At 37.9% G+C, this 24339-nt stretch overlaps 1 long non-coding RNA gene across 3 annotated transcripts in view; it reads left to right on the forward strand.

The window, feature by feature from the left end:
* The window catches only part of LOC118281202 (uncharacterized), a 29005-nt gene extending 21321 nt beyond the window's left edge, over positions 1–7684 (forward strand). For all 3 annotated transcript variants that reach the window (XR_007707623.1, XR_007707622.1, XR_007707624.1), the window contains exon 5: positions 3907–7684. This is a non-coding gene — a long non-coding RNA (uncharacterized LOC118281202). The remainder of the gene's footprint in view (positions 1–3906) is intronic.
* The last annotated feature ends 16655 nt before the right edge of the window (positions 7685–24339 follow it).

Here is a 24339-nt window from a genome sequence, read left to right on the forward strand (position 1 = left end):
GAACGAAGCAGAAAGGGTTTCTGATGTTAGGACGCGTCAGACCTTCAATATATGTTAAAGTGTTTTGTTTTACTAGACGATCCATAGTAGGTACTGTAGCGAAGTGGTCATTGAGATCGTCTAAGCAAATTGAACAGGGAAGGTCTGAATGTTGCGTTTTGCCGATACCTAGAGTTCCGAGGAATTTCCAGATATCGGCGGAAGAAGAAGAGGATATATTTTCAAGAACGTGTCGGCGTTTGGCGTTACGCACCATCTGATTACACCTATTTCTTGCAAGTTTGAATGCCGCCCAGTTTTCGTCAGTGCGATCCCTCCTATGTTTACGGAACGCCCGGTCCCTGCGACGCATAGCCATTCTTATTCCACGCGTCATCCAAGGCGCAGGTGGCCGCTTAACTCGTATCTTCCTAATGGGAGCGTGGCGATCATATAGACTAATTAAACTGGAATTAAAAATCGCCAACTTGTCGTCAACTGTCGTGGCTTCCAACAGGGGCTCCCAGTCAATCAGCGACGCGTCCTCCTGCAATCTTGCTCCGTCCACCCGCGCAAAACAACGCCTATACAGGACCCTAGGCCTCACCTTGGGTGGCTTAAGGATGTAGGATAGGAATATCATATCGTGGTGAGAAAATTTCATCGTAGCTGTTTGTTTATAAATAGCTTGAGAACTGATTTCAAGCATCGTGCTTCGGAGGGCACGTTAAGCCGTCGGTCCCGGTTGTCGTACAAATACCTGCGACGGTCGTTACGGTCAAAATATCCCGGTCAAAGAAGTGGGTCAAATCAGAAATGTCGGGAGTTTTCGCCTTTAAGGGCTGTTTACAGTTCTGGCTTAAACGAATGATGCAAACTCTGGTTACGATCCAGTGCCGCCTTAAACCGGTTGGTAAAGGGGGTTGCACTTACACAAATTCGACCAAGTAGAACTTATCTACTTTCATCTACATCATTGCGAAAATGATTCATAACTTGTTCTAGAGTGTGATCAACCCGATTGGGTTAGGGTAGGCAACCTGCGTTAGAGGTATCTTTAGGACTCGATAATAGGAATGTTGTCGTTAAGACTTCATGCCCGTGACACTGGGCTTTCTCCGATCATATGAGATGTCGTCGATTCCTCAAAGATCACCTGATAAATGCAGTTATTAAGGAAATTTCCTAAAATGTCACATACACGAAAAGCATGAAGTAAATGCAAAATACATCAGAAGTGTTTTAAGGGGTCAACTAGAGAAAGACTGGCAATATATGTGCTCGTACAAACACCTGCGACTACACATGTCTGCGAAAACAAACTTACAAGAATAGTTGATTCTTCAAAGATCTCTGGATAACGGGTATTATTGCATTCACTTATTGAAATAAATTGTTTCTTATTAATAGAGGCCGGATTAAATTATACCTAATGCAAGTGACATAATATTCAAGCAAACGTGCATCACAAAAGGATAGAATATGCACCAAAACCCAGTAATACGCAAAAATCAGTTCGGTCTATCATTAAGGGTAAACTACAAACAATTTTCTTTACTTCTTAAGTGAAACCAAAATATGTAGAAACACTAAAACAACACAGTTACATGCATTTGCACATGAACCCGGTCTCTACTTGTTATCAACTAATGGGGAACAATTTATGACAAACATATACTATGGACTAGTAACAGAACGGGGTCCCGATGCTACATTTCTGACATAAAAAGTGTAGCAATCGTTAAGAGCTACCATAAGCTCTCTAACAGATACCTAGTTATTTGATTATTCAAGGCTGTGTTTAAGAAGCACATAAAAGCCTGGGTTTGGTCCCCTTCTTTTGTTGGAGATCAAATCAGAGACTTTCATAAGTTTCATATACGAAATTCGGCTAAAGAACAAACGAATAGCTAGTGTTCATGTTAATTTATGTCTTAATAATAGCTATACTGGGTCCGGGTTATCGTAATACTTGTGTCAATCGCTATGGGTTTAACAACCCCGATCAATGTAGTCGATCCAATTGAGAACCTTGGTCATCAGTATATCTCGACTGCTGTGTAGGTACGTATCTCGTTGGGTATGAAATTTGATGTTAGACAAGAGGCAAACAAACTAGCATTTTGCATTAAGTGTAATCAACATCTAATGGACTCGCACTAAGTAATGCCGTCATAATTAATATTAGTTTATTACTAGCGACAGTTGTTAACAGCTTCAAATGCGCAACAGCCGTTCTCTAAAGTAGCAGTCTTTGCGAGCTACTTGAAACTGTCCTTTATTTTTTTTCGAGGTTCATCGTAGCTGTTTGTTTACAAATAGCTTGAGAACTGATTTCAAACATCGTGCTTCGGAGGGCACGTTAAGCCGTCGGTCCCGGTTGTCGTACAAATACCTGCGACGGTCGTTACGGTCAAAATATCCCGGTCAAAGAAGTGGGTCAAAGCAGAAATGTCGGGAGTTTTCGCCTTTAAGGGCTGTTTACAGTTCTGGCTTAAACGAATGATGCAAACTCTGGTTACGATCCAGTGCCGCCTTAAACCGGTTGGTAAAGGGGTTGCACTTACACAAATTCGACCAAGTAGAACTTATCTACTTTCATATACATCATTGCGAAAATGATCCATAACTTTTTCTAGAGTGTGATCAACCCGATTGGGTTAGGGTAGGCAACCTGCGTTAGAGGTATCTTTAGGACTCGATAATAGGAAAGTAGTCGTTAAGACTTCATGCCCGTGACACTGGGCTTTCTCCGATCATATGAGATGTCGTCGATTCCTCAAAGATCACCTGATAAATGCAGTTATTAAGGAAATTTCCTAAAATGTCACATACACGAAAAGCATGAAGTAAATGCAAAATACATCAGAAGTGTTTTAAGGGGTCAACTAGAGAAAGACTGGCAATATATGTGCTCGTACAAACACCTGCGACTACACATGTCTGCGAAAACAAACTTACAAGAATAGTTGATTCTTCAAAGATCTCTGGATAACGGGTATTATTGCATTCACTTATTGAAATAAATTGTTTCTTATTAATAGAGGCCGGATTAAATTATACCTAATGCAAGTGACATAATATTCAAGCAAACGTGCATCACAAAAGGATAGAATATGCACCAAAACCCAGTAATACGCAAAAATCAGTTCGGTCTATCATTAAGGGTAAACTAAAAACAATTTTCTTTACTTCTTAAGTGAAACCAAAATATGTAGAAGCACTAAAACAACACAGTTACATGCATTTGCACATGAACCCGGTCTCTACTTGTTATCAACTAATGGGGGACAATTTATGACAAACATATACTATGGACTAGTAACAGAACGGGGTCCCGATGCTACATTTCTGACATAAAAAGTGTAGCAATCGTTAAGAGCTACCATAAGCTCTCTAACAGATACCTAGTTATTTGATTATTCAAGGCTGTGTTTAAGAAGCACATAAAAGCCTGGGTTTGGTCCCCTTCTTTTGTTGGAGATCAAATCAGAGACTTTCATAAGTTTCATATACGAAATTCGGCTAAAGAACAAACGAATAGCTAGTGTTCATGTTAATTTATGTCTTAATAATAGCTATACTGGGTCCGGGTTATCGTAATACTTGTGTCAATCGCTATGGGTTTAACAACCCCGATCAATGTAGTCGATCCAATTGAGAACCTTGGTCATCAGTATATCTCGACTGCTGTGTAGGTACGTATCTCGTTGGGTATGAAATTTGATGTTAGACAAGAGGCAAACAAACTAGCATTTTGCATTAAGTGTAATCAACATCTAATGGACTCGCACTAAGTAATGCCGTCATAATTAATATTAGTTTATTACTAGCGACAGTTGTTAACAGCTTCAAATGCGCAACAGCCGTTCTCTAAAGTAGCAGCCTTTGCGAGCTACTTGAAACTGTCCTTTATTTTTTTTCGAGGTTCATCGTAGCTGTTTGTTTACAAATAGCTTGAGAACTGATTTCAAACATCGTGCTTCGGAGGGCACGTTAAGCCGTCGGTCCCGGTTGTCGTACAAATACCTGCGACGGTCGTTACGGTCAAAATATCCCGGTCAAAGAAGTGGGTCAAAGCAGAAATGTCGGGAGTTTTCGCCTTTAAGGGCTGTTTACAGTTCTGGCTTAAACGAATGATGCAAACTCTGGTTACGATCCAGTGCCGCCTTAAACCGGTTGGTAAAGGGGGTTGCACTTACACAAATTCGACCAAGTAGAACTTATCTACTTTCATATACATCATTGCGAAAATGATCCATAACTTTTTCTAGAGTGTGATCAACCCGATTGGGTTAGGGTAGGCAACCTGCGTTAGAGGTATCTTTAGGACTCGATAATAGGAAAGTTGTCGTTAAGACTTCATGCCCGTGACACTGGGCTTTCTCCGATCATATGAGATGTCGTCGATTCCTCAAAGATCACCTGATAAATGCAGTTATTAAGAAAATTTCCTAAAATGTCACATACACGAAAAGCATGAAGTAAATGCAAAATACATCAGAAGTGTTTTAAGGGGTCAACTAGAGAAAGACTGGCAATATATGTGCTCGTACAAACACCTGCGACTACACATGTCTGCGAAAACAAACTTACAAGAATAGTTGATTCTTCAAAGAACTCTGGATAACGGGTATTATTGCATTCACTTATTGAAATAAATTGTTTCTTATTAATAGAGGCCGGATTAAATTATACCTAATGCAAGTGACATAATATTCAAGCAAACGTGCATCACAAAAGGATAGAATATGCACCAAAACCCAGTAATACGCAAAAATCAGTTCGGTCTATCATTAAGGGTAAACTACAAACAATTTTCTTTACTTCTTAAGTGAAACCAAAATATGTAGAAACACTAAAACAACACAGTTACATGCATTTGCACATGAACCCGGTCTCTACTTGTTATCAACTAATGGGGAACAATTTATGACAAACATATACTATGGACTAGTAACAGAACGGGGTCCCGATGCTACATTTCTGACATAAAAAGTGTAGCAATCGTTAAGAGCTACCATAAGCTCTCTAACAGATACCTAGTTATTTGATTATTCAAGGCTGTGTTTAAGAAGCACATAAAAGCCTGGGTTTGGTCCCCTTCTTTTGTTGGAGATCAAATCAGAGACTTTCATAAGTTTCATATACGAAATTCGGCTAAAGAACAAACGAATAGCTAGTGTTCATGTTAATTTATGTCTTAATAATAGCTATACTGGGTCCGGGTTATCGTAATACTTGTGTCAATCGCTATGGGTTTAACAACCCCGATCAATGTAGTCGATCCAATTGAGAACCTTGGTCATCAGTATATCTCGACTGCTGTGTAGGTACGTATCTCGTTGGGTATGAAATTTGATGTTAGACAAGAGGCAAACAAACTAGCATTTTGCATTAAGTGTAATCAACATCTAATGGACTCGCACTAAGTAATGCCGTCATAATTAATATCGTTAAGAGCTACCATAAGCTCTCCAACGGATACCTAGTTATTTGATTATTCAAGGCTGTGTTTAAGAAGCACATAAAAGCCTGGGTTTGGTCCCCTTCTTTTGTTGGAGATCAAATCAGAGACTTTCATAGGTTTCATATACGAAATACGGCTAAAGAACAAACGAATAGCTAGTGTTCATGTTAATTTATGTCTTAATAATAGCTATACTGGGTCCGGGTTATCGTAATACTTGTGTCAATCGCTATGGGTTTAACAACCCCGATCAATGTAGTCGATCCAATTGAGAACCTTGGTCATCAGTATATCTCGACTGCTGTGTAGGTACGTATCTCGTTGGGTATGAAATTTGATGTTAGACAAGAGGCAAACAAACTAGCATTTTGCATTAAGTGTAATCAACATCTAATGGACTCGCACTAAGTAATGCCGTCATAATTAATATTAGTTTATTACTAGCGACAGTTGTTAACAGCTTCAAATGCGCAACAGCCGTTCTCTAAAGTAGCAGTCTTTGCGAGCTACTTGAAACTGTCCTTTATTTTTTTTCGAGGTTCATCGTAGCTGTTTGTTTACAAATAGCTTGAGAACTGATTTCAAGCATCGTGCTTCGGAGGGCACGTTAAGCCGTCGGTCCCGGTTGTCGTACAAATACCTGCGACGGTCGTTACATAATAAATTTAACAATCGATAAGAGCTACCACAAGCTCATACTTAATTCTTTCTGCGTATCATCATAATATCCACAGAGAGAACAGATATCTAAGAGATTGATTGTTCTAGTCTTAATTAATGGAAACATAATTAACTAGTGAACTCATGTCAATCAGCGCACGTAAAAGCGTAGGGCCCTGTTGTCGTACTTACAACTACGACTAGTTTCGTATTTATTTATAATATGGATCTGATCGAGATTCGCATAGTAGCTACACGCTTTGGAGAACTATTGTAGTCGCATAATCACTCTCGAGTATGAAATATGATTATCATAATATGACAGCCAAACATCAGGTGTGAAGGTGAATAGAATAGCACTTAGTTCACTAAGGTCTACAAACGACTTTCAGATTGTGAAAAAATACTACAGATGTAATCACCGTCCTAAGCGTTATCGTTTTCAAATAAAGGAGCACTTAAGATGAGAAACACATGACATCTTTAGATCACGATACTAACCTACGTGGAATTGATTTTTATCAACGCTTCAGATTACCTACAACAGTAGTTTTGCGCGGATAGAAAGGCAAGTTCTAATTAAAATAAGGATTTAACAATAACTAATTATTTACCCATTAGTCAGTTACAATCTATACGTCGTTAAACTACAGATAAAAGTTTTGCATCTATACTACGCTTAACATCATCCAACAGGAGCGTTCTTCAAAAATTTTATAACTGTAAATTCATACTATTCGACAAACAAAACAAAATACATTTTTGTAATAAATGAAATTCATCACATTATTCTTTATAGTATCGTATTATAGAAATGTGCGCTCTAGAATGAACTTACTTACGATATAAGAACTTGGTAAATTATAATATTATTCGAAACTTATGCATGTGGAATTTTATTTAGAATCAACGCAAGCTCAACTTTTAATAACTTTTTTCTATCATACAACAAATAAAGACTGTCGTTGTATAAAAATACTTCTTTAATTTAGTTTTCTGTCAGATTTTATTGTAATTACCAACCTTGTATTTAACTATACCGCTCTTTACAATATTTAATTATAATTTCAAACTAATTAATAATAATAACATTTAATCGTCTTGTTTAAGTTGTTTATATTAATGAGGTTTGTCAACGTAAATTCAAAATTTTAACTTTTTAATTCTTACAAGAACTTATAAATCCAAACGTCCTATGGTAAAGAAAGTATGTCATAAAATACACAATGTATGTAATAATGTTCTAGTCCAACATAATATATCTGAAAAAAAATAATTTAATCATCGTATCCAATATAATTCTTTTTAAAATATGTAGTAGGACGTGGTTTTTTGTATTGAGCCTTCTTTACATATAAGTATAATTGTATTTTTATTCCCATTTAGTGTAATATCCGAACTAAAACTTAAGTCATGGTAATTTGCTATAATATCAAAATTAGATTGTTATTTTACTCTGATTTGCTTTTATGTCTTAATGGTATTTAACGATTATCACCACTTTCCTTAAGTATGTAAGACTATGTATAACTATGTATTACTTTATGTATTAAAAATAAAATATAGTACAATTAATTTAGTTTTATTATTCCCAGTTCCTAAAATTTCCCTGAACATAGAACAGTCAGCGATCACCAGGTAAGAATCTATTAAGAAGCATTAGACAAATATCCAATGAGAGTATCTAAATTGAAGAACTTGATATGCATTTTCTGGCACTTAGACCAATAGCTATCTAAAGAAGATATTTTATGATTTCCTAGTAATGGACTATGCCATACGCTGGATATAATTTCGACCCTATATTATTTATTACTGAGAATTATTCGAAAAACTAGGACTAAACTGCCGCGCAGGGTTCGATTTCCACACATCAAATTTTAATGCACCAATGACACAGTAAAATATTCTACACATTTTTTCTACAAAAGAAAATCTTTTTTGTTATAGTATAGGATCCCGATATAACGACCTTCACCGAGATGCTTATTGAATGAAACATATTTTATATTAAAGTTATCATGTCAATAAACATATTGCAAATGGGTTGCCTAACAAGTAACTAAGATTAATTATATAAGTTATTGAAAAAAATAAATATTTTTAAACATTTCACCGGTTTGATTATTATTATACAAATTGTATACCAATCAAAAGGAGGTATTCCTCCGAGCGCAAATGCTTTGAAGCGCACCTAACCAAGCGCACCTATATCATTCCTCCAAGCGCACCTGTTAGTAGCGCTTCGAGGAACTATTAAAAATATTTATTTTTTATTCCTCGAAGCGCACCTATGATTTATTTTCGACTAGAGAGGGGATGCTAACTGAAACTATCGATACTCGTCGAGGTAGTCTCATCTCGTCTCGTTACACTAAAGAAACACAGAAACAGTTAACATGCCGTGCATCATATCGCAATGCATGGTCACGTATCTTGATCAGAGGATTCACCCAATTCTGTTTTTTTATAGGTATAGGTCAAACAGTTGTGCGTAAGGGTACGTGTACACAATACCACCACCGCATCATGCTTGCACCGCCACCGCACCGAAATGCTATATATGTCGTAGGGATATGATAAAAACAGAGGTTTGGTCAAATCTCTAAGGGATTTGATCAAACCACGGAGGATGTCAAAATAACAACATGATTTTATTATTTCCCTAAGCAAAATCTGGTGATTGGAAAAATCCCTCTAAAGAAATCTAGAACAAATCCCTAAATTGGTTCAGGGAAATGAATACATTAACTTTTCTGTGGTATTTTAAAGGTTTATTTTTTTCAAGCAACCATGCTGGGACACCCTTTACATACAAGATCAAAATTTCACTCACCTGTGACAAATAATAATTAAAGCTCTGTAAGCACAATATATCAACAAGTAACTTTTAGCACATTATCACACAGTACACTGTGACGGCCATTACTGGCATAATTGCAGTCTTGCGTCTACGCAAAATATGGTAAATATTTCCTTTTAATGTCTAAAAAATACTACTATTACAAAACGTTTTATACCGATAACCTAGTTTATACCGAATACCTATAGTATGGTAAAGTTGCCAAGCTCCAAACAACACTTTGGAAATCCGTATCAGGTCGAGCGACCTTAATTTGGCGATACATTTGGACAATATCTGCGGATAGACAGATCGGATGTTAACGATGATGCCATCTCATGACAATATGTCAAAAATCTGCCTGACTAAGGTGTCATTTAAGGAAACACCGTTTGTTCCCCTTATGTTCCCTTACATGATGTGTCATAAATGACTCTTACCTTGGCGGTTAGTTTATCTTGTCTAACCACTGTGTGTTGAGACAAATAAACTGCATCGCTTTTATTTACATATTTCAGCCTCACCGCCGATTTTCTCCATATGGCCCAGTAATAAATATTTATTTATTACATCAGCATAGTCCTGCTTTAATTCATCATCCGTACCCAACTTCCTTTTTCTAAACTAAGCAATCATTTTACAGCTATAATTTTAGAATTACCATATTTACAAAGCGGATCTTTTTTAGTTCGAGCAGGTTCAGAATGTAATTCCCATAAACGTTTTAACATCTCATTCTCTTTAATTTGAGTGTGCATCGCGATTACAGTACCTATTATGAGAATTTTGAGTCCTGTCTACCTTACTAACATAGCCTGACACAATCCAACCTAAATGTGTATTGTGCAACCGGAGAGCCTGTAGGGCTCTAGATTAGAATTTCCTTAAAAATACGGCAGTACCTACGTTTCGGCACCCAATAAAATATCTACTTTATTAGGACAAATGAATTTAAGTCGGCTAGACGTATGCTGTGAATTTCTGGCTAATTGTCAATGTTGACATTTGTCATAACTGAAGTCAGTGAATTCAACACGCGCAGTTACGTTAACGATAAAAGAGGGATGATGCAACGATGCATGAATATCAATATTCACCACAATGTTTAGGAACCATGTTGCTATGACTACCTCCTATACCTGCAACAGTAGTCTTGGAGACTACTCTCTATTTACCGTAATTACGCTACTACCTCAGTTATAAAGGATACTTGTGATCCTTGATCCAACAAAGACCCATTTTGTGATACAGCTTTAACTAAAGCCGTGACTAATATAACTTGACCCTGCACTTGTTCATTCACAAAATGAGTTGCAATATTTACCTTGACATCATGGACTGACTCTGACGTACGTTCAGTTTCAGGGTTGATAGGTTCCATTGACGTAGTAGCTCCACAGACTCCACTATGGTTCTTAGGATGTAGCAGCGTATGATGCTTACGCTGACATGTACGGCATTTTGAAAGAACACGACCAAATTGGGAAGAATTATTACTTCTGTTCATGACAATGTAGGCAAGGCAGGAGAGAAGGTGTCTTCAATGAGGTTTTTATTTTAGTGTGGAGAATACAATATATTTCTTAGTTTTACGGCGGTGCTGTCGTCCGGTGCGCATCGAGTGGCGGGCGGAACTTCATCTCGTTGACGCTAGGTAGCGCCCGCTCTCATTGAACGCCTCGGTTCGGTTGATAGTTTCGCCGTCAGCCGCTAGATGGCGTTATTGGTAGCCAACATAGCGGCCGCCTTAGAAGACATCTCTTCCAACTGCAGAGGAGTCACGCTGGCTTCAATTGCTCCACAATTGAAGCCAGCGTGACTAGTGTGAGACAGGTAATGGACAGATTTTCGAAGAGGCACGCCTGATTGTGCTCGTCGTGATTCGGATGTCTGCGACTCTCGATACTCCATCCTTCCCTGGAAACAGATTAGTAACCCTACCCATACTCCACTTAAGTGGTGGAAGGTTATCTTCCTTGATGACAACGAGACTGTCCATATTGTGAGACTTATTCGCCCACTTTGTTCTGCGCTGGAGCTCCGATATATACTCCTTGGACCATCTTTCCAAGAAGTGTTGTCGTAGTTGTTCCAAACGCCGGTACCGGCAGATAGGCGTTGAAGTGGCCGCGACGTCCTCGCTGGCAGGCACAGACAACGGCCGGCCGAGTAGGAAATGGGCAGGTGTTAGTGGTAAGTAGTCATTAGGATCAAAATGTACAGCTCTAGTAGCAAAACAAACAAACAAATGTATCCTTTAATAAATTGTGAACCTCTGCCTTTGCGGCTCAGTATCGATATCGGTCCAGCATAATCAACTCCGCATCGCATGAATGGAAATCCAGCTTCTACGCGTTCAGCAGGAAGGTCACCCATATATGGTGTTAACGTATTTCCTTTCATGCGAGTGCAGGTAACACACTTATGAACTACTTACCTAGCTAAATTACGTGCTCCCAGCACCCACCATCTATCACGCATGGTGGCCACGAGAAGTTGAGGTCCAGCATGAAGTAAACATTTGTGTCCATAGGAACACAATAATCAAGTACCTAAAACGATGTTTATGGTACAATATGTAATCAAATGTAGAATTACTAAGTCTACCACCAACACGAAAAATATTATCATTATCTAAAAATATACCCAAATCTAGTTTTATTACTAGAGTTTTATATTCATTACAGAACGATTGTGATTAACCTAAACGTGTCAACACAACTAATGCATCACTAATCTCCCTATAGTTCAATGGCCCGGTTTTACGACCTTGACCTGCACGCGATGCACGTAAATTATGAATGAACCGTAACATATATGCGGCCGTCCTTTGCAAACGATTAAAACAGGAAAGCCTTTCAAAATCGATTACAATATTATTAGGTTCTACATTATGCAATGTTGTAGTTTTTGAAAAAAGTTAATTAAATTAATTTCATTATTATAACATACTACGTGTTTTGGCAACCAACATGAAGTTGGTTCACACACAAAAGTTGGACCACACCACCACAAACCAGTGATTTGAGCGTAATATTGTAAACGAGTCATCAAAAGCCCTTAAAGATTTACTTGTTGTTACGAGTGATTCTTTGAATAACTACATCTCAAGTACTAACATCAATATGTTAGTATACGCGTACTACGTTACGTTAGTACTTGGGATGTAGTTATTGTTTAAGTTGTAAGCTTGAAGTTGGACGTAGAATCTAGGAAGCAGTGGCAACTCCATGTTAGTAAATCATCCGACGATCTACCCTCCGTTAAACAGTTTTGCGAGTTTTTGGAGACACATTTTCGTGCTCTCGAATGCGTGGAACCTAAACATAAATTAAAAGTTGATCATCATCCTACATCTCATACTAAGGTCATGCACTGTACGACTAATGTTCTATGTCCACATTGTTCTGAGAGCCCTTAAATTGTAAGAAGTTTTGTCAGCTGGATGTTGACGGACGTCGTGATATTTCACAATCTTTAAGTGTCCCGTTTCAATTGTTTGGGATGTTGTTGGCTACCAACAACTCCATCTGACGGCGGAACTATCAAGTGAACCGAGGCACTCAATGAGAGCGGGTGCCACCTAGCGTCAACGAGATGAAGTTCCGCCGTTAGAAACCGTGAGTACCTACTTACTTCCATAACCTACCAAAATGAGTGACGACGAAACCACGCCTCGTTTTAATAATCAGTTATCTGAGCTTAAAAACAGCAGGGAGTAATTAAAGGTTGAAAACATTATTCGCGAATTATGTTAACAACCTAGACTCTCTAACTATTTCTCAATTACAAATCCGCAACCATACCGCAGCCATTTTGTTTTCTGAATTTAACGACATTCAATCAAAAATCGAAATAATAGATGAAATATATTATTACACTTACACCCGTATTCACAAACGTTACTATGCGTTCTCATAGTGAGCGCGAGCGCATAGGGCCTAAAACTAATTCATAAATAATACTTGAGTAACGGCTAGTACTATGCGTTCATTAAAATGAACGCACAGCTAAGGTAACCTGCTAGCTGTTTTAAGCAACGCATAGTAGTCCAGTTATTTAAGCTTAAATTAGGTAAAAATCTCGGAATGCGAGATACCCCGCTGTAATTTTGTATATACTTGTATATTAACACCCTAAAACTCGTCTCAAAACCTACGTATGGTAGGGTGTAAGCAACTCTTAAATTTTAAGGTCAAGGTTTCGATATAGAGGGCGGAGAGCGCGCGGTCGCAGCATCACATTTTTTTTCCAGCTAACCTCTCCGTGATGTTTGGTTATGGATAGGACATTAAAAAAGACGTTATGGTTCCTAAAACTATTTTTCGTTAAAATCAATTGTTTGAAAGATACACTCTTCCAACGTCTCCTGCATTAAATTCACCGAGGGAAGTGGAAACTATCGTTTTCTTTTTCTTCTTCTCTAATGACATCTTCTGATTTGTTTCGTAGCGGGATCCAAGACAGTCATTCTTTTCCCTGGGACGCGCCGGAATTCAGTGCTCCGGTGTTTTCATGTTTGTATCTACTGTAGATCCTGGCTTACAGGAGTTGCAGCGGTATGGGAGGATGTGGCGGGCTTGTTCCATTAAAAAAAAATCCATTTGATTATTATAGTTCGGATGAATTTAGACGACGCGACGACGCTACAGGTTCTCAAAAGATGTGATACTTTTTATACTCATGCCACTGATAAATAAGGATCTAGACAAATTAACTGCCAGAGGACTTGCCAGCTAGTTATCAGTTGCTTGTGGCCTTAAGATTTTATTCTTCTGGCAGCTTTCAGGAACTTACAAAAAAACTAAAACAATCTACTTTTGTAAAAATATTTGGCTATATAACATAAACCCATTTCTGGTTACTCTATTGTTAATAGACTTTTAACTTTATTAACGATCTACCAGTTGGTTTAGTACATAGTGGCCTTGAAAGTCACTATGCCGGAAGCTGTGGGTTCGATTCCCACCCAGAACAAATGTTTGAACAAATGTTTATTACAATATTATTATAATTAATATTTGAATGGTATGACGAGGGTATGCATCGAGAAGTAGCAGCAGTGGACAATGGATTCACTCCACTATCTTTAGCAAAAGAGAACTGGCGCAAACCTGTGGTACTAAGCGTCAATGACCGCAAGGAGGTATGGCATGGCAAGGAGCTCCACGGACGCTTCTTCCGGGCCCTTCATGGACCCAGTGTAGATTTTCTGGCGTCCGTATCTTGGCTACGATTAACTACCGGAAATATATTATTAAGGATGGGACCGTTGACATATGTCGGGCATGTCATAGTCCTGGTGAATCCATAAGACATATAATTTCATGGATGGATCAAGGGCCTGATGCAGAAGGCAGTAATCCTCGAAACGGCACGTATTGTGAGGAGGTTTCTGTCTCTGGAGCCCTAACCACCGCGCACCGGTGGCTTGGACCATGCTCCCGCTACTGGTCGGCTCCTATTTTTATATTTTTAAATATTATTTTATTTTGTATGTGTAGTATTTAAAAATGTAAATTTAGAGAATTTTAAATAAATGTAGGAAAATATTTGAATATTATATTATATTACATTACCTATACCAACTTTTAACTTGTCTATTATTATCACTAAAATAAATTTTAGAGATGATTACTGGAGACTTTATAAGTGTGAGTCAACCAACAGTGTCAAGAATTGTAAAAAGGGTCTCTTATCTCATCAGTTTGAAGATAAATTTATTTATTAAATTTCCAAAAAACTTAGAAAGAATTAAAGAAGAATTTTATACTATAGCCCATTTTCCTGGAGTAATAGAAGCTATTGATGGTACGCACATTCCAGTTCAAAACCCTGGTGGACAATATGCTGAAGTTTTAAGGAATCGATTTTTTTTTCTATTAATACTCAGATTGTTTGTGGACCCGATCTACAGATATACAATACGATATTGTGGCTGACAGGCCTGGGTCTGTGCTTGACAACCGTATATTCCAAGCTTCAAGTATTTCCGCCAATGGCAAAAAAACTGGTAAGAACTACCTAGCAGTTAATATTCGATCTATTTAAGCGGTTTAAAAAAATTACAATCTTTAATACAATCTTACTAATTAGTATTTGCTAAAGATATAGGCCATAGAAAGCCCAAAAAAAAATGTTTTGCAGTTTCGCAGACGTCAAAGTGACGACTTTAGGTGAAGCAAGAAATACGGTTGCTAATATTCCTTTTATTGCCAACGCACCAGATGATTCTCAAATAAATAATGTTATTACTGAAATGTCTAATAAAGATACAGATATATCAAGTACGCCCTCAACTTCTAAATCTTGCACGTGATGATTGCTTGCTTGCATGCTATGATGATTTTGAGGAATTAGTGCCTGCAACTAGTTTAAGTGACCTGACAACGTTCAAAGAAAATATTGAACAACTTCCACTTCAACTTCCTTCGAGTAGCAGTGCTGAATTTTTTAATTTACATGTCGCCGATTGGATTTTAATTAAAAAGTCAAACAAAGCAAAAAAGCATCAGATAGGTCTGATAATTGGGATATCGATATATTATCGATATCAGTTCTTAAAAAAAAATCAGGTGGATTTGGGTGGCCCAAGCCATGAAAGAGGGACGTCCACGTCCATACTCTGCAAGAGTATGGAACGTGTGCTTAACAACAGGCTCATGGCATACCTTGAAGGTAACGACCTCCTCAGCGATCGGCAGTATGGGTTTCGCCGCAACCGATCTACTGGGGACCTTCTTGCGTATGCCACTCACATTTGGAGCGAGGCCATCGAGAAGCACGGGGAAGCATTAGCTGTCTCGCTCGACATATCTAAGGCCTTCGACAGGGTATGGCACGACAGTCTTATCGGCAAGCTTCCTGCGTATGGACTTCCCGCTGATCTGTGCAGATGGATTGCAGACTTCCTGACGGATCGGTCAATTCGAGTAGTCATCGATGGCTGCTCGTCTGACCAATTTGGCATCAACGCCGGAGTCCCTCAGGGGTCAGTACTTTCAGCAACGCTCTTTTTGCTGCACATCAACGACCTGCTTAAGCCCGGTATCTTTGGGTATGCGGATGACAGCACAGTTGTTGAAAGGTATGTGTCCGATGCGCGGACTAGCGGAACACAGATCCAGTCTCTAAGAGAATCAATGGTCGAACGGTTGAACTCGTCCTTGAAGGCGGTCTCCGATTGGGGTGACGCCAACTTGGTCAAGTTCAACGCTACCAAAACCCAGGCGTGTCTCTTCTCTGCCAAACGGAGTCAATTTCCGCTGACTCCTACTTTCCGAAATGTATCCGTTCCAATATCGGATCATCTTGAGCTTCTGGGCGTAACTCTATCGCCAACGCTAAACTTCGGTTCTTATATAGAGTCGAACGCGCATCTGGCTGGTAGGAAGTTGGGTATCCTCTCGAAGGTGAGACGGTACTTCACACCGAAACAACTACTGAGCCTGTACCAGGCGCAGGTTCGGTCATGTATGGAGTACTGTTCTCACCTTTGGGACGGCTCGGCTAGACACCAGTTGGATGCGCTCGAGCGCATTGAAAGGCGTGCCAAGAAGCTCATCAATGATGATGCGCTTGTGGAGGCCCGGCTTCAAAGCCTTGAACACAGGCGCAAGGTCGCAAGCCTTTCCGTTTTTTACCGGATACATTTCGGAGAGTGTGCGGGGGAATTGCACAACTTGATTCCCCCTAGTCCTTTCCATCAACGAACCACAAGACAATCGGCGAGGCGTCACCGTTTCATGGTGGATATCCCACCCACTCGCACGAAACGCTTCGCTTCAAGCTTCTTTGTGCGAACTGCTAGGGAGTGGAACTCCTTGCCGGAGTCTGTGTTTCCTGATGGGTACAACCTGGGTGTCTTCAAAGCCCGAGTGAATAGGTTGCTTATGGGCAGACGTGCTCCACCGTAGGCCGCATCATCACTTACCATCAGGCGAGATAGCGGCCAAACGTCGGCCCATTCAATATAAAAAAAAAAGGGGAGGTGATTTCTAGGAACTGTATAAAGGCAGTTCTTTCTGAACCAAATATTAATGCCAAACTTAATTATAACTTTGATAATATTGATTTTATGTTTTTAAATCTGTGATTATAATAATTTAAGAAAGTGATTACTCAACACAAATTTTATGAGCCAGCAATAATTATTTTTAAGGATTAATGATGTTTTAGTTTGGATTTATCTATACTAATATTATAAAGCTGAAGAGTTTGTTTGTTTGATTGTTTGTTTGAACGCGCTAATCTCCGGAACTACTGGTTCGAATTGAATAATTCTTTTTGTATTGGATAGTGCATTTATTGAGGAAGGCTATAGGCTATAAAACATCACGCTATGACCAATAGGAGCCGAGCAGAGCGGGTGAAACCGCGCGGAAGTAGGTAGTTTAATATATTTTTTCAAAGATGTTAAAAAATATTTTCTTTGTTTCATGTTTGAGTCGCAAGGTTCTTATTGATTATTATAAAAATGTGTAATTTAATTGTATAATGGAGAAGGTTTAAATTGTATCAGTTTTATTTAATTGTGAAAATTACTCATTGTTCTGTGATTTAAACATACGTTTAATATAAAGTTGATTACGTAAAATTGTTATTTTATTTCTATTTCCATGTTGATAACATGAATATCACTCACTCACTCTCTCTCTCTCTCTCTCTCTCTCTCTCTCTCTCTCTCTCTCTCTCTCTCTCTCTCTCTCTCTCTCTATTGGCGCCCTCTGCGCCAAGCTTTCGGCGCAAGCGCAATTTTCCATATTAAAGCTGTTTTGTCAACAACGGTCATTACCTAGCTACTGTCAACCGTATTTTAACAAAATATCAGAAAATAAGAAATATTTTAAATTATTAATTAGTCCATAATGATTAGTAAGTCTATTCCTGGAAATGGTTTTTCAATTACGATATTTTATAAATTATGAACAATGCCCATTGCCAAGAAATTATTAGTATGTACTTTGCAATAGAAAATGGTTTAGTGTCCCGCGAAAAGCTATGCATAGGGTGCCCTTGAAAATATAATATGGCCAAAACAGAACTGTGGGCTCCTTCTGCTGTAACAAAGGCCAATGCCGAGCACGTTCCAGAATGAGTCGGGGTAAGGGGACGTGTTTCGAAAATGCTAAAATTATAATAATAGTTTGTATTTGTTGTTGGGCCCCATATTGAAGGTCACTGGGTCTTCGGTCTAATAGAAGATGGGAGAGAAGACCTCAGATTAGAAGTTTGCCTTGATAATCTGAGGTCTGCAGAAGTTCATGTGCCCAAGTCATTCAGAAACATTTGGTTGAGTGAACAACTCTTCAGATTTCTGGAGGCCTTATGATTGTCTGGAACAACATGGGTACATTCACAAGAAAGTTAACCATTCTGACCCTGAAACCCCATTTGCTGCTCCAGACAGAATTCATACTCAGCGAATAGAATCGCAGTGGAGGGTGGTTAAACGAATTAAAAAAGAAAAGATAATTATTACCACCCCACAAATTTTGCTGACATCATCGTTGAGTACCTATATGTGGAAAAAATAAAAAAGATCCTTTCATTGCCTTGATAGAATGCTTCAAATATGTATATAAAATTAAATAATAATTATTAAATATCGTGTCATTATTTAATTCGAAAATAAGTGCACTAGGAACCCTTACTGTGTTAGAGGGACTTGATCAACTCTGACTTGGATAGGTTAGGTTATGTTAGAACTGTGATGCGTGAGGCGAGCGAGCGTAGCGAGTGGTACCGCGGCAGCGGGCCCCGAGGGCCATACCATGTAGCTGCGTAAAAATAGTAGTTATAATGAACATTTTTCATAATATACGTTTGACATAATATAATTCATTGTGTAAATTAATTTGAAATTAAGTGCACTGGGAACTCTTATCGTGCAAGAGGGACTTGATCAACTCCGACTTGGATAGGTTAGGTTATGTTAGAACTGTGACCCTCAACGCACATCATATCTTTTTTCTATAAAATAAGCTGTTTTATAGAACTTAACCTCAAACATTAAACAAAGAAAACTCAAAAACAGGATGTTTCCTCGCTTTTTCCTTTTAATGGGGGGGGGTCCCTAGTAGCCCCCCCACCTTACCCAAACCCCCTCATCCCCCTGCCGCAAATAACTAAAGCATAACCAGGATATGTTTAAGAATAAACTTTAATGTCGTTTCTTTGTATAACCTTAAGAAGAACATTCCCTTCTGAAAATGCAAAAGAATTCGTTGATCTTGACATGAATAAAGAAAAAACATTAACTGTAATGGAATTAAAAGTGCTTAATGACAGTAAAAGTTTTACCGTTATTCTAGTCTCGATGTTTGTTTTACCGTAAAACAAACATCGAGACTGACCAGAGGACCGATTATAGTTGTGATACGGACTCCGATTACGTTCCGGATAGCGAGGAAGACTCAGAAAATGCAAATCAACGTTTAGTTAAAAATAAAAAAAAATGTTAACTGTTAACGTATTAGGGTAGAAAATCAAATATACTAAATAGTGAAGATGATTCTGATGATGGAACCTCAAGATCATTGTTAGAAAATCTGAACGTGTAGAAAACCATGAAACCGTTTTAAGAACAAGTACCAATACTACAAGAAATTCATACTTTGATGAAAAAACTGTTCACGATCTCTCTAATTTAGAACTTCACAATATAGATTCGAATAGGCAGGACTTGGAAACACCAAACACAAGTCAGAAAGAACGGGCGAAAAGAGGTCGTAAAAGAAAATGTCCTGATCATACATTAGCGCAGAAAAAAGAACGAAAGTACAAAAATTTATCATACAATACAAAAACTAAACAGGTTACATCGAAAGTATTTCAAGACTACGCTTGTGCCTGTACAAGACAATGTTTTGCGAAGGTTTCACAAGATCAAAGAAAAAATGAGTTCGAAAAATACATAGAATTAGGGACATATGAAGCGCAGGTATTATTTATAGTAAACAACGTTAAAGAAGAACCAAAGTCAAGATCATACACTGTCACAAATAATATCTCACCACACTCTAATCGAACCACTAGACAATCAGCGAGGCGTCACCGTTTCATGGTGGATATCCCACCCACTCGCACGAAGCGCTTCGCTTCAAGTTTCCTTGTGCGAACTGCTAGGGAGTGGAACTCCTTGCCGGAATCTGTGTTTCCTGATGGGTATAACCTGGGTGTCTTCAAAGCCCGAGTGAATAGGTTGCTTATGGGCAGACGTGCTCTATCGTAGGCCGCATCATCACTTACCATCAGGCGAGATAGCGGCCAAACGTGGGCCCATTTAACATAAAAAAAATGCTTTACTAAACTCACACCCTAGTCTCCAAACCAAATCAGAGTCCGGCCATACATTCTTACCAAATGATACCAATTTCTCCAAAATAGAATACCAGCTCAAATTCCATGAAAGAATATACAGGGTGACTTTGAATTCGACGTATTCCTCCCGGGAGGTGATAATACAACCAATTTCCTACAAAAATAGCCCTGAGGTCCTTGGGCGGAAAGTGGCTAGTTTCTGAGATATTCAACATTTTTGGTTTTGGTAAAAATATCCCGAATTGATTACAAAAACATCAATAAATAAAAAAATACTGGTTGGATTTTAGTTATTTTACTTTTAATCAGTTGCCAATACATCAGTTATCATTTATTAATACTAATAATGGCAGAAATATCATTCGTTTTAAAATAGCAAGTAATTTCCTATGAAATTTTGTTTTGTTTCACTAATTTGGTCAATAGATAACTGGATTTATTTCGAAAAAAATATATGACACTAAGCGTACAAACTATTAGAAAAACTTCCTTGGTTTATTAGCTACCCAGAAACGTAAAATTATTTACAATATTCCCAAAAACAAATGAGTTAATTGATGATAAGTAGAGTGTAAGAGAAAAGCGCAACATCAAAAACATCTTCATTTTCAAAATTTTATTCAAAATGATCTTCCCTACGACGAATACATGCCCGAACACACTTCCTTATCCCTATGACATTCACTCTTGGGCTGAATATGCGTTTTGGCTATTTTTGTAGGAAATTGGTTGTATTATCACCTCCCGGGAGGAATACGTCGAATTCAAAGTCACCCTGTATAATCTTTTCGTAGATTTAAAATTGCGTCCTCTAACAAATGCAAAGCTCGTGTACCATTTAAATGGATTACAAGATTTGCACCAAATTATGTAATTCTTATTTTTTTTCTATCTAAAAACTAAAATTCTTAAGTAACATTTATTTAACAGATTGATAAGTACATGTAAATACAAATATAATTGAGATAATATTTAACTAATAGGTACAAGAACTATATTTTTTTATAACCATCGTGTGACATATTATTAAATTAACTAAAGACAAGGTTTACTTACGTAAATATATTTAGAAATCTCTACTAGTTTCGAGTCACAGAGGGACTCTTCATCATAAGCAGCTTGCGCAAACGCGGCAGCTACACGAAACTAGTAGAGAGTTTTTTATGTTAAATTATTTAAATTCTGTAATCAACATAAATATACTGCGTTATTGTTTTACTCCAAAAAAGCTTAAGTATCAACTTGATCTTTTTTCATTATTCTATGATAAAAAATATTGCTACGTTTTCGATTTCAGAAATTCTGATTGGCCGGCTCGAATAAACCAACCAATCAGAGCGCCGAATCCCCCCACATTTCGATTACTTTAAACATAAAGCAAACTCGTACTAAGGATACCAGAATACTATTATACCTAAGTAGCCATACGAAGCCATACATACTCTTTCCCACAGCACTTTTTTCCTGATCAGACTAATTTTTATATTAAATTTATGAACTAACATACACTCACAATTTATATGTCTTCAAACATTATCACTATAACTGTTACGATATAAAATAAATCACAGATTATTATGGAGACCTAGAGAAGTGATATCCTGTTGTCGAAAAGACCGAAAACCCAAAGTGAGGTTAGATGTTTAAGAAAAACCCAATATAAGGTTCTTTATTTCTGACTATCGCGGATAACCGATGATGAAAGATAGAATTTATGAGGATTTTCAACCCTTTTTTTAAAGGTGGAAAGTCATATAATGTCTTCTCCCGCCTTTCTTGAGGCGAGAACCACCCAGTTACTACTCTTGTTTTTTAAGCCGGAGCCCCGGTAAACCCTACCGGTAAAGCTGGATAGTCCGCAGCTGCGGGTCAGGCATCAGCCCAGGATTTTCAACCCTAAGTCCACATAAAGATATACTATTTATACAGATAAATCCCTAGCATCAACACTGTTCAGGTTCATTGGCCTCTGTCAGTTTAATTTTGGGGCTTTTTAACATCTTCAGCCTTTCAGTAATACTTGAGTTTGATACTTCTGGTTTATCTGGTGGTAGGAACCAGGCAGCTACCGCACTCGCTGAAAATAGGGAAAATAAATTTAAAGTTAGTTATAAAGACGACAAGCTGGTAATATTATCAATAGCCAAAAGATGTCCGATGCTGAACTATGTCACGGTACGCTATGGCATTGCGAGCCGTAATGTGCACCTCTGCCTACCCTTTCGGAGATAAAAGGCATGACGATACATACGATTTCTAAAATTCTTGTTTCGTCAGCATATACTGGAATGCTGGTAATATGCTGGTGTCTATACTAATAGAAAAGAATCACTCAAAATGTAAAGACATAGAAGAATATCATGATTAGAAAAAAAGTACTTACTCAAAACCAGGAGAGACCACAAGTAGAAGGTGACCTGACAGTGGTGGAATATGAGGTTACCGACCACGTTGATGCCGATAAAGGTACTGCTCCGACCCACCATGATGCTGAGGCAGGCTGCCATACCCCTGGAATAATAAACGGGATTGTGGATGAGAGACGTTATATGCAAAAACGGTTTTAGGACATAAGTAGCATGTGATCAAACTCAGGCACTTTTTTTCGACTTTCAAGTCTTAAAGGATGATGTTCTGTCATGCGTTTAATTAAATCTGATAAACACTTTTTTACACTAACAATACAACAGATTATTAGTTTTTATTCCGCTTATAGATGAACATACAGATAGATAAATCTTTTTTTTTTTATATTGTTAGTGTAGCATGGATTTCCGCAAAGTAACGCCTGATTCTATTCCAATATACAGGGTGACTTTGAATTCGACGTATTCCTCTCGGGAGGTGATAATACAACTAATTTCCTACAAAATTAGCCCTGAGGTCCTTGGGCGGAAAGTGGCTAGTTTCTGAGATATTCAACATTTTTGGTTTTGGTAAAAAATTCCCGATTTGATTACAAAAACATCAATAAATAAAAAAATACTGGTTGGATTTTAGTAGTTTTAGTTTTAATCAGTTGCCAATACATCAGTTATCATTTATAAATACTAATAATGGCAGAAGTATCATTCGTTTTAAAATAGCAAGTAATTTCTTATCAAATTTTGTTTTGTGTCACTAATTTGGTCGATAGAAAACTGGATTTATTTCAAAAAAATTACGTGACACTAAGCGTACAAACTATTAGAAAAACTTCCTTGGTTTATTAGCTACCCAGAAATGTAAAAATATTTACAAAATTCTCAAAAACAAACGAATTAATTGATGATAAGTAGAGTGTAAAGAGAAGAGGGCAATTTCAAAAACATCTTTATTTGCAAAATTTTGTTCAAAGTGACCTCCCCTATGACGAATACATGCCCGAACACGCTTCCTTATCTCTATGACGGTCACTTTTTGCCTGAATATGCGTCTTATTTCGTCATAAAATTCAAATATGTTTCGGATAAGAATTTCGATACACGGCCAATTCCGTCTGTATAAACAAGGGACTTCATGTAAAAATCAACCGGCGTTAGGTTCTGGTCATTGTGCATGCCATGTAGTTGGACCCCCGTGTCAATATAACGCCTGGGAACCAAGGTATCCAACCATTGCCCCACAATAATTCGATATAGAGCGCTGGATAAACTAACACAATATCCATTATTAGCCCCAAAAAAGACAACGAAATCCGAAACAAGCAAAACCATCGGGTTCGCGCGTACGGTTTTAATTCAAATGTTTGCATGGGTATCATAAATAGTTATTTGATTGGACCCTATCTTTCATCCAACAATTTAAATGGTGAGAATTATGAAGATTTTTTAAGGAATAAGCTATTTAAATTTGAATTTAGAAACAAGTTGAATTAACTTATTCTACTTATTGAATTAATTTATTAATGTGATTGACGAATTTATTCCACACGACGATTGTCAAGTGCATTACGAACGACTGTGCGGCAACGGTCGGATACATTGATTCTCAGGCATTGGATTAGTATTTCGATACATGGCATGCACAATGACCAGAACCTAACGCCGGTTGATTTTTACATGAAGTCCCTTGTTTATACAGACGG

Source organism: Spodoptera frugiperda, unplaced genomic scaffold, assembly GCF_023101765.2.
Source record: "Spodoptera frugiperda isolate SF20-4 unplaced genomic scaffold, AGI-APGP_CSIRO_Sfru_2.0 tig00001987_1, whole genome shotgun sequence".
Classification (NCBI taxonomy): domain Eukaryota; kingdom Metazoa; phylum Arthropoda; class Insecta; order Lepidoptera; family Noctuidae; genus Spodoptera; species Spodoptera frugiperda.